Source organism: Corvus brachyrhynchos, unplaced genomic scaffold (assembly GCF_000691975.1).
Source record: "Corvus brachyrhynchos isolate BGI_N302 unplaced genomic scaffold, ASM69197v1 scaffold56, whole genome shotgun sequence".
Classification (NCBI taxonomy): domain Eukaryota; kingdom Metazoa; phylum Chordata; class Aves; order Passeriformes; family Corvidae; genus Corvus; species Corvus brachyrhynchos.
Window position 1 is genome coordinate 4,621,847 of NW_008238664.1, and position 11,596 is coordinate 4,633,442.

At 40.1% G+C, this 11,596-nt stretch overlaps 1 long non-coding RNA gene across 3 annotated transcripts in view; it reads right to left on the reverse strand.

Annotated features, from left to right (window-relative positions):
• Window positions 1–3,638: 3,638 nt before the first annotated feature.
• The window catches only part of LOC108447576, an 8,177-nt gene continuing 219 nt past the window's right edge, over window positions 3,639–11,596 (reverse strand). The window contains exons 1-4 of one of the 3 annotated variants that reach the window (XR_001863236.1): window positions 10,204–11,596; window positions 9,209–9,435; window positions 6,136–6,206; window positions 3,639–4,658 (exon numbers count right to left, since the gene is read on the reverse strand). The exon at window positions 10,204–11,596 is cut by the window's right edge and continues 219 nt beyond it. This is a non-coding gene — a long non-coding RNA (uncharacterized LOC108447576). Of the gene's footprint in view, window positions 4,659–6,135; window positions 6,207–9,208 lie in introns of all 3 variants that reach the window. The other 2 variants (XR_001863237.1, XR_001863235.1) reach the window with 2 other exon arrangements.

Genomic DNA, 11,596 nt, shown 5'->3' on the forward strand with positions numbered 1-11,596 from the left:
ACACACCACTGTGATACGCATTTCCTCTTACTTGAGATCTCGTACCAGTTTAGAACCAAGAACCAAGTCAAACCATTACCATAAAATATTAAGTATCCAGGTAATTTTTTTTCATCCTCATGAATTTAATCCATGGTTGCAATAGGGAAATCATGAGGGGTTTTGTTTTTGTTGGGGTTTTGTTTTCTGTCTCTTTGGTCAGAACTAAGATGAACTGCAAAAGCTCTGTGCATACAATGGGTCTCAGGGTAGGACTGGCAAAATAATCAGCTCAGCGAAGCTTCATGATTAAGACTGGAGTAACAGGAGAGCTCTATTGTTGAAATGGAATTACTGGAAGGAATAGAGGTGGTACTGGGAGACTGAGTTATGTCTCCACCACAGTCTTGAGATCCTTAAGCAAAGCCTTGACAAAAGTATTCAATACTACAGTATTGGGAGTGACCCTGCATTAAAAAGACACAGATTTTGCTACCTCTAATTTATTTTGAGTTAAACACTAAGGATATGTTACAGGATTAGAGATCTCCCTTCTGTCTATCAAGATGTCCTGTTCAGCATTGCATCTATGGAGGAAGTGATGAATTAGAGCGCTGTGCCCATTGATATAAAAGAGATGCCAGGTCAAGTAAGGAACACAACAGATTGTATGTGACTGGAAAAGAAGATAACAGTAATATCAAAACACCAACTAGAGAATTCAGGAATGGGTATTTTTCTAAATGAAAAATAAATAATCTGTATGTCAACTATACAAATACAGTAAGTGATAGCAGTCCAAGCACCACAAGATTTACTATTTTAATAGGTGATTGTGAAATTAACAATTCTTTCTATATATAATTAAGAACGACATGATAAAATATTTTTTTAAAGTGAACAAGGCCACTTTCAAGTTTTGCAAAACCTAAACTGAGTTAGAGGATTTATGGAGACACGCATCAGTATATCACATGGGATCTATCAAAAAGACAAAGGACATAAGAAAAACTGTCCGTTTTGAGAATGCACAAGGAATTTTTTATTTAAGATAAAAAACCAAACTAGTAATAGAGAACAATAGGACTGAAAGAGACATCAAGAGATTATCTAGCTCAAAGTAGAATCAGATGTTCATTTGCCTGGGGAGGCTGTGGATTTTCTTTTGTCTTTTGAGAAAGAACCAATTTCAGTGCTTGCCTATCCTTGCCATTTCCCTTGTTGTCTACCCTTCACTATGCTGTGCAATTTGATCTGTAAAAGTTATGCAATATTTGAGCTAACTTCTACTTTTAAAAGTTCAGATAACTGAGACTAATTCTTGCATGCTTTTTTCTGCCCCAAAAAAGAAAAAAATGCCAGCATAGGCAATTCTAAGAAAATGCCCAAACATGATGGATTATGCAATAGTGTGTACATCTTGCTCTTACCTGCTCAGGACCTTTGGGGCTGAAATATGCAGCTCTGGAGTAAAGTATTGCCACTCAGTAATTGGCAAAAGCTTTGTACTGAATGTGCAAGGCCCCAGGACTGAGACTTGTCAGGTTTGCTTTGTTTAAACTTCTCTCGACCCTTCTGTATCTTTTCCTTGGTTAGCTGTCACAGCAGTTTCCATAATTAAACAGGTCTACAGCTAATATGTTTTACTTCTGATGGTACAGCCATCATTTTATATAAATAAAAGTAACAAACAGTTATTCTGTGTAGAAAAAGAGATTTATGACTAGCACAACCATGCAGTGCAGAGAAATGCAGGCCTGGTGCAACAGCAGAAGCCTCGAGAAGTGGGGGCACAAGATTTTCTGAGGAATACAGGGATATAAATGTAACAGGCAAGGCACAGGCTTGGCACTGCTGGCCTGATGGCTGTGAACAACTCACCAGTGATCAGTCGAAGAAATGCTGACCTGGAGCTGGATTTAGGGGTAACAAAGAGAACAAAAAACCAAAAAAGAAGCCCAAAACCAAAAAACAAACAAACAAACAAACCCAAAAAAGCAAAACAAAAAACCAACCAACCGAACAAACAAACAAAAAAAAACCCCGAACCAAAACAACAAAAAAGTAACATTCATAATAGGCACTACATGCCATAAAATCAGATGTAGCTTGGTGCTGCTGGGATGTAAGTGCAGCAATGTTGGGGCCCTGCCAGGATCACCTTGGCATGCCTTTTCCAGTCCCAGTGTTCCTGGAGCTGTAGGCACTCTGACTCTCAACCCTAAACCTAACCCTAACCACTACCCCTAATCACTACCCTAACCCTTTGAGCACATTTCTAACCTATGCTAACAGATATTTTTAAAAATATATATTTTTAAAGCAGCTTTTTCATTTTTAACATTTCTTTCTGCTTGAGCGACTGGTGCTGTGACCTTTTGCAGTTTATCAGTCTCTACACAAAAAAAATGAATCTCTATTTTAATCGCTATTGAAAAAAAGCGAAATGCAGTTGGTAAAATGTATTACTCTGAATCATGAAATGTATACTTTGGGAAGTGCAGGTCTTTTTTTAACTGTGAGAGCTTTCTAAACAGCTGTTGCAAATTCCAAAATAACTGCTCTTGACTAACTCCACATACATAGATTTTTGTGCTGGAATAAGTGCACCTTGTTCTACTTCAGCTTAATATTAACTTTATGATAAACAGAAGTAACAGACTAATTATGAAATAAGACTGCCCACATATGTAGGAAAATGGGAGTAGTGATTGCAGTTGCATGTATCTTTGTTCGTTTGAATTACCTCCAAGATGAGATAAAAGTAGGATGAAGAAAGCAATAATAAAATTTGTTTGATATGAAACTGTTACCAGTCTTCAAATTTGGTGACAATGCCTCTGACTAGCTTGCATTTGAATCAAAGCTCAGTCACAGGCCTGGTTAAAGTCCATGGGTGAATATCTTCATTTCACTAAGTAAACCGGAAGAATTGACTAAACAATCCTCTGCTCAGAGATTAAATGGGAAGCCATTCCCCAAGGGAATGAAGTACATCACATGGCCAGTCCCTGGCACCAGGGGCCTGATCAGAGTACAGAGCATGGCCAGGCTCCTACGCTGCCCTCACTAGTGCCCAGTGTCCCAGCTCTCAGAGCAAGCTTGAGCTTAGCTTTAACACAGCAAGGCATTATGATTTGCATTTCTCCTATTTGTATTCCCGCTGGTGCTTATCTGAGCAGTAAAAAAGGAAAGATGGAATCAGGCAGCTGGGAGATGGGGGAGAGAGACAGGGAAAGGCTGCCTTGGCACGGTGTTGGATCAGTTTTGCCATTTGATGGACTGTCACTGTTTCTGTAGACAGAGGGACTTCTCTGGGACTGAATGCAAATACAGGGGGTAGAATTTGTCTGGCAGCAGCTGAACACATTGGTGCACAATAAAAAATTAGAGAGAAGCAACAAGGATTTGTTGCAGGAAGCTGAGTCAGAAAATTTGATTTAACTGCAATAACTCATGAGAAAGGGAGTTAAACCAATAAAATGTCTCACGGATGCATCTGCTATGCTGCAGAACATAGGACTCTGTGTGTGTATCCTTCACAAAGAGATTCTGACTCCTAATGCAAACAAAGTTGGAAGTACTGCAAATACTGTCTTAACTGTTATGGCCAAAAGAGTCAATGCTTCTTTAACTTATTCACACCCTAGCACTGAAAATCAGTCTGAAAAAGGCATGAAGCAAAGCAGCTTTATGAACCAAACATAAGACAGCAGAGTTTTCAGTGTTACAGCTGAAAAAAGCATAATTCATTGAATGTTTTTTCCCCCTTTAATGCATTCCAGCCCAAAGAAGCTGAGTGCTTCTGTTGTCAAGTAGGGTGAATAATGATTTTGAGTACACTGCTCTGTTTTGTACTCAGGACAACATTTTCATTAGCATGCTTCAGAAAGAAGAATGTATTTAAAGTGCAGCTGATAGAAAATTTTAAATTTCTGGGTCACAGTGGATTTCACTGGTCACATCAACAAACGACATATTACAGGAAAAACATTTTTAAATTCACATTGGGAGAAATTCAGCACTGGTATTTCAGACATTTCTTCATTAAAAAAAAAAAACCCCAAACTTTGAAGAGCCTCTACCCAAAAAACGAATAAATTTAACAGTCTTTCCACATTCCTTATCAGTTTGGAAAAACTCAGGTTTTCTAGCTTAGCCTCTCAGTTGGTATCAGCTTGCCTTTTAAACCAGCCATGATGCAGAACTGAACATGCTCTTTCTTTGGCCAGTTTTCTACTCTTGGCTTTGCCTGCTGCTTCCGCAGTGGAGTTTGTATGTAAACCACAGATAAAAACCCTCATCTTGCTCCATTTGTGTTCCATGTTTGCCAGGGTATTGGCTACAAGAGATCATAAGCAGTTTTCAAACCCCAGAACTTGGATGGGCATTGAGTACAACATCATTCAGGATTTTTTACCTCAGAATAATATTTAAAGGTCTCAGGAATTGTAATTGGCTTTAAAATGCTCTTTCCTTGATTTGGCTACAATAGAGCCTTAATCTTCAGTAATGGTCCAGCCAATCATCTTCTTCAATCTCAAACCTTTAAAGTTCAGATATTCATTAGCCTGATTATTCTTTTTTTAATCCATTGCTTTCCTTTCCTCGAATTACCATGGTTTCTTCACCAGCCTTACTGGAAGTGAGTTCTTTATTAAACATTTCTCTGCCCAAATCTGGAAAAAAAAAAAAAAAAAAAAGCTGTTAATCTCTCCTTATCATGTTTTTGCTGAATTGGTGATTATAAATGACATATCTGTGTTTCTGAAACTCTGTGCAGGTGTGCAACTCCTACTCAATAACAACTCCCACTCCCACTGAGATTCAATATACACCAGTACTTTCTACTGCAGTCTTTCTTCCTATTTTGTCTGTCCTCCATTGTTGTTCTTCCACTGGATTATTAAGGCAGCACTTCCTGTTTTAACAGTCAGGCAATCCAAGACAGAGGAATAGATCAGGGTTTTGAGACCAAATTTCACACATGACCTCTGTTCTTAGGGCAATGAGCATCAAACAAGAAGGAAGTCACAAGACACTCAAATATTTGATTTTAAAATTGTATTCAGTATTGAACTGCAGCCATGAGATGTTCCTAACTGACCAGCCACTGTTCCCCAGCCTCAGCTATCACAGTGCTGATGCAGCAAAAGCAAATTGGAGAGAAGAAGCTGAAGAGAGCAACAACCATCTTTCCTCCCAGGCATTTGTAAGAAATGAGTGAGTGGTCTTGAAGAACATTTTCTGAAGTAAAAGCATCTGCAGATCAGTTCAGGATTCTGAATTGTCTGGGTGATTTTTCCAGGTATCACTTCAGGAGGAATTCAAATCTATTTGAAAGGATAGAGGACCTGCTTCCAAAGAAAGGAGTAAGCTCCTCTCACCTATTCTTCTCAGGAAAACAAAAGGGTTTAAGTGCTGATGGGGAGGGACCTTATTGGTTTAGGGGCAGAATCTGTGAGAAAAACTGACAAAAAAGCAACACTAAAATGTGCAAAGCAAACCCACTTCCACACTGCCTTTACATGAGCAACTGTCCTTAAGAATATATATATATATATATATATATATATATATTTGTATTGCAGGGCATATATGGGTGCCAACAAATCAGCTATGTCAGCAGGAGAGAGAAAAATTAACTCAACCTATGACATCATGTCCTATCCTTCTCCAAACACTGTGTTACCTCTCCAGGATGAGGTGCTGTTTTTAGTCCTCTAATTTCAAACATATGTTGAGACTGCTTCCAAATGCTTTCCTTCTTGTCCTTTTCAAGCTTTGCATCTTGGGTGTGGAGGTCTGAAATACTAAATATTAGCAGTCCAGATTCCCTGTGCCTAGCACATGTCAGTGAATCCAAAACCTAAGGAAGCTATTTGCACTACTTAGGCACACAAAGGAACACACACACACACACAAACACACACACACACACACACAAGCAGCTTTGATGAGTTCCAGCTGTCTGGGATTGACAAACATTTATACATCTGTGTATACACACTCTCCTGATTCACATTTGGGGAGCACATATTATAGCATAGCAAAGGCCTTCACAACAACAAGCCTGAAAATTCTTAGTAAAACAAATAGTGTTTAACCTTTTCTTCCCTGTTATATATCTGGAAAAGTCACTGGCTTATATTTTACCTGTTTGGACTTAGCAGATTTGCTTGTTTGATGAGGATGGTACTTGCTAGAAGCTTGTCCATGTCTCAGTTCTTTCAAGAGAAATGAAATGCAGAAAAAATTTCAGTGATTTACCATATTGTTAGAATTAATGCATTCCCTTTCAAAGGCCTGGCCATCCCCAAGTGAAACATAGCTGTCTCTAGGGCAAAATGCAGCTGCACTAGTGCTAGCAGCACCACGTTGCAGTCATGGGAAAAAGAATAAAAGTATCCTCTCCTGTTGAAATGGCCGGAGAAATTTCAGGGTCATAGAAGGCAACTGTAGGCTTGCAAAATAGCTATGACACCAGGGAATGTCCTCATCTAGTAAAAAGCAACTCATGGAATTATTCCATAAAGCTCACAGCCAAGTCAGTTGTCTCCAACAGAAATGAGTTTGGAATGTTTCTTCCCCCAAGATTTATTGACTCCATAAACCGCTTTAACAAAATTAACAAATCACAACACACTTGTGTGTTTCAGTCTGCCAGTCTGGATAAAAAATGGCACTAGCATCACATGGTTACTGTATTTTTCTAAGACAGTTTTATAAGCAAACTAATCTCTCCCAAATTCCACTCCCTGCATAATTCCTCAGTGAAATATGTTTCCCCCTTGCCACTGCATGGTGACAAAGCAGCACCAGTTAAAGGGCTTTTTCTAACATGCTGTAATGGCAATGCTCTGCCTGTGGCAGGAGGAATGTGGCTGGCAGCACGGCAATATCACTGGGATGATACTTAAACATAAGCAAACACAGGGATTCCAAAAAATAAAAAGTTAACTGGATTCCATCAGCATTGCTCTAATAGTGATTATTAAAAGAAGAACTAAACCAAACTCAATTCAGCTTGGTCAAGAGAAGCCAAAGATTTTGTTTCCACTTGTTGGCAGACATGTGACAACACAAACTTTCATTACAAAAATATGTAGAAATCAGCAAGTTGAAAAGTGAGTAAATTGTGTGTTATACCAAGAGGTCATCGGCAGCATGAGTAAATATAAAAGAAAATGTTTGCTATACCTAATTTCAGATTTTAAGGAGAATAACTTGCTCTCCTGCCAGCTTGCTTTCAAGGGCTCTGGATTTTAACAGAACAGACAGACTTGTGACTGATCACCTATTTCTTTTCACCCCTCCTCCCCTCCCTGCTTCAATGTACAATACAGGAAAACTCCCAAAGTGTAAAATAAGATAGGCATTGTTCTTAACTTCAATTTAAGACCAATATAATTCAGTTTCTTTCTGAAGCATTTGTAGAGAAATAAATGTTTGACTCTATCAACACCGGCTTTGAATATCCTCACAGGCTTCTGTATCCGGTTCAGCGTTCCCAGCCTCTGATTCAATGCAGCCTCTGTGTACATTTACCACTACCATTCCTTCCACTGTTCATACTTTCTTGAAGGCTGCTTTGCCCAAATATCCTTCTCTTGCTTTTTTCCTTCTCCCTTACTCTCTTTGCTCTCTGTGCTTAGAGCCTTTCCCTTTTTTGTGTGACAAATAAGCTTTTTTCCTTTTATGTTCAAAATTCCCATGGTTTTTTGTTAGACATTTCAAAGTAATTTGCTACTCTCTACCCAGCTACAGTGGTCATGCTGTTGCATTATACTCCATCATCAAGGTTATTCAGGTCTCAAGATACCAAACCAGGAGTTAAATCAGGGGCTCATAATTAAACAGTAAAAGGTTAGTGGTGAGCACCTGCAGTTCCCATTGACTGCAAAATAAATGCTTATTATGGAGCATTTTGGAAAGTCACTATTTGCCTAGGTGACTAAATATCAAACTAGGACATTTTTTTGGATACTGCAATCTCCATGTTTTTACTGGCAGATTATCCTTATTTGCAGGCCACTGCACACTGGCTCACCTGTCTCAATTTCGATTACAAGCTTTCCCGTGTTCTACACCAGGCTTGACATCCTGACATGATCCCTTACAACAAGTTATCACTACCAGTTGTTTAACCTTGGAACTGAAGTAGCACATTACTTCAACTGTAAATGAATGAATGAATTGTGAGAACAGCCTGTCTGCTGACCCATGAAAACAATTTCCCTTTCTTTCAGAGTGACAAGATTTAAATCTTCAGAGACTCAGATTTTCATTTGCTTTTATTTCCAAAATGAATCAAATTACACAGATGTGTGAGCTGGGAAGCAGCTAATGCTAATCTAAATATGATATGCCTTCCCTCCTGTTAAAAAGATGAGATTCTTCACAATATTTAAGCACTTGGTGTGTAAGTCAAAGTTAAGTATAATTTTCCCTGTACCACATTCTTCCCTTACTTCTTTTCTAAAGGAAATGTCTGCTGTATCTTGGATCTTGGCTAGAGAGTACAATATAGGCACTGAGTGTTGCCTGGGGAATGATGACCTGCAATAAATAAGAATCCCTGAACAGCAGAGGATGTGCAAAAGGTGCTTGTGGGAATGTGTGTGAAATTAGGGTGATAGAACATCTGCCGAGGACTTCAAGAAAATCTTTCTGAATTGTTACAGAACAACTCCTGTTTCATGTCATCTGACAAATTGATCAAGAAAAAAACCCCCCAAAAATCCAACAAACCCAAACTGATAAACTTGTCAGTTATAGTAACAAGATGAAGAGTGTTGAGGAACACATTCAGTGCAGGTAGCTCGGTGTGCAGCTGCAGTGTCAGCCGCAGGTTGAGCTCTGGGTGGTGAGAGCCCCAGGCAAGAGGCCAGGAACTGGCGCCGACCTTTTGCACAACAGAGGGCACAGGACCTGTGGCACAGCCAGGTGACCGGACACTGAGACACAGCAGGAGCCAGGACGCAGCTGGAAGAGCCAGGACTTCGTCACACACAGACTGGGAGGGTATAAAAACCCAGGGCTTTCTTTGGGGTGCCTCCACAGAGACACCCAGATCAAGCTGCTGGTTTGTTGTTGCACCATGATTATATTATTTTAAGGATTCAGACGTCTGAGACTCTGCTAAGGGAAACCCTGGCTCAAGCCAGTAATGAAACCTGGTCTGACTGTGTGAGTGTGGGGGGTGTAGGGGGTCAAGCGAGGGACTCACTGGGTCACTGGAGCTGCCTGCTGAGAAAGGGCTTCAGTCCCAGTGTGACCGACAGAGTGGCTTCTGGATGGTCAGACAAGGAAAGTTTCCTTAAGGGCAATGAATACTTTTAATGAAAGACTGAGCTTCTGTGACACATCCACATGCTGGCCGCACATATTTGTGAATATATTTTTATCCTGCATTCCTACCAGTCTTCTCTGAACTGCTTGTCATCTTGAAGGAATCTGGGGAAGGGAAGCAGAATGAAAAACACGGTTCCTAAGTTTAGAATCCAAGACTTAGTTTATGTTTTGTTTTATTTTATGTTTATGCAGAGAGAGCACCCTTCATTAAGGCTCATTTTGCTTGGGCATTTAATGCAAATTCAAAATTTACATTTTCAGTATTTCTTTTCCTTGTGAAGCAATGAAGATCCTCCTTTACTGCTGCTAAACACACTTGACACTGTGCTGCTACTTGTATGACAGCTGTTGAGCTACCAAGATCACCTTCTACCTGGTCCTAATAGGTCTCGTATTTGCAACCCTTGCTACCCCAGGGAACAACATGGAATTAGGACAGGAAACAAAAACCAACCAGATATCCCATTTATTGCTGTAAATACTACTGTACCTGGCCTTCACAGGTCTCATAGGAATGGGTTCTAAATTGGCATCCTAGAGTAGTGCAGACCATGGGTGAGCTGTCATCTGCATTCCTCAAAAGCCTGAAAAGCAACCTCATCTGCATATGAGCTGGCAGCAGATACCAAAAAGGACTTTCTGGGCCACACAGTCCATTGTCATGTTGTTGCAGACACCACATCATCTAAAGACCACGTTACTTCCAATTTTTGCATTTGGTAACAGGCCATCCACAGGCATACCTTTCTAACACAAAGAATTGGTGTAGAGTAAGACCTGTAGATCAAGGCACCCTGGGGGGAAAAATGACCACCTGGGTTGGATACAAAATTCTTATTTTGATTAGCAGGGTCTAGGGAGAATGCTTACCTCAATGTTCGTGTGACTCTCCCTTTGGTGACAGCAGTTTGTTCATCTTGAATTTTTCTGGTTCCAACTGGGGATAGTCCCAGTTAGTGTAGCTTCTTGGAGCTGTTAGTGTGCTTAAGTGAAGATATAGAAGGAATGGTGAAAGAACATGGAAGAGGAAAGAATACTTAGCCCTTCTCTCCTATCTTCATAGCATGCTATACACACTGAGCTTCACAGTATCTCACAATGCAGTTCATGAGTACACGAGTGCACTTGTTTGTACGAGCAAAGCACAATTTATGTTCATCTGAGGCCTGAGATGAAATCAGCTTGGAAGGGAACTTAGAATGCAGACCCTGTTTGCTCTCCCTTATAAACAACACAGCAGCACAGTCCAAAGGCCCAACATCTTGTCTGCAGCAGCTGCCAGTGGTGAAGGGTTACAACAGCACCGAAACACCAACCCATACAGAGAGATGCTTGAGACCCTTTCCCTGGTATTCCCTTTCCCTGCATCTGCCCATCAGGAACCTACAGACTGGAGGTTTAATATTTCATCATTTCCTGGAAAGGTCATCTTAAGTGAGCCATGGAAACAGATGACTCTGAAAGTAAGAGACAAGGAAATTAATGAAATACAGATGTGGAAGCAAGCAAAGAGTAGCCAGGTAATAGGAACAGAGTGAAATAAAGCTTAACACAAGCTTTCACTGCTGTGGGCTGCACATGATCTCTGAACCTTTGGTCTCCCAGACACCAAGGACAGCCTTGTGGCAAACTCTTGTCAGGGAAGCAGTGGATTCTCTCCAGAGCATGTGTGTGGCTCAACTGCCTGCATTTACACTTTTTCTGCTTCTTAGAGCAGAGGATATGTTTGCCACGTTAACACATATTAGAGAAGCCCAAGTAAACAAAAGTAAACATGTAGTATGTATGTGTAAATTGAGGGAAGGAGGGCAGGAACTGAGTTTGAAAGACAAGGGGTAACTCAGTTTGCAACCTTACAGCTTGCAGGAGCTGCATTTCCTGACAGGAGCAAAACTGTTCTCACCTATCATTCATTCTGAAACTGCATTGCAAAGCTGAGTCTTGGACTTATCAGTACTGAAATGTGACCGTGGGAAAGAAGCACAGAAGCAGATACACAAGGCTTGACTCAGCAGTGAAGAGAAAAAAAATAGGGCTTAAGGAAAAAAGAATGACAACTCTATATACTTTTTAGTTAAGAGATCATGTACACAGTGTTCTTTTGAATAGCAAAGTCTACATTTCAGCAAAAGTAACGACTGCAGCTTTGAAAAGCCAGTAGGGAAGAAGTACATGATTTGGTAAAAAAATAAGGATGAAAACATTTCTCCTTCCTCCTTTCTTTAAAGGTCTGGTTAGCAAAATAGAACAAACAAAAAGAGTG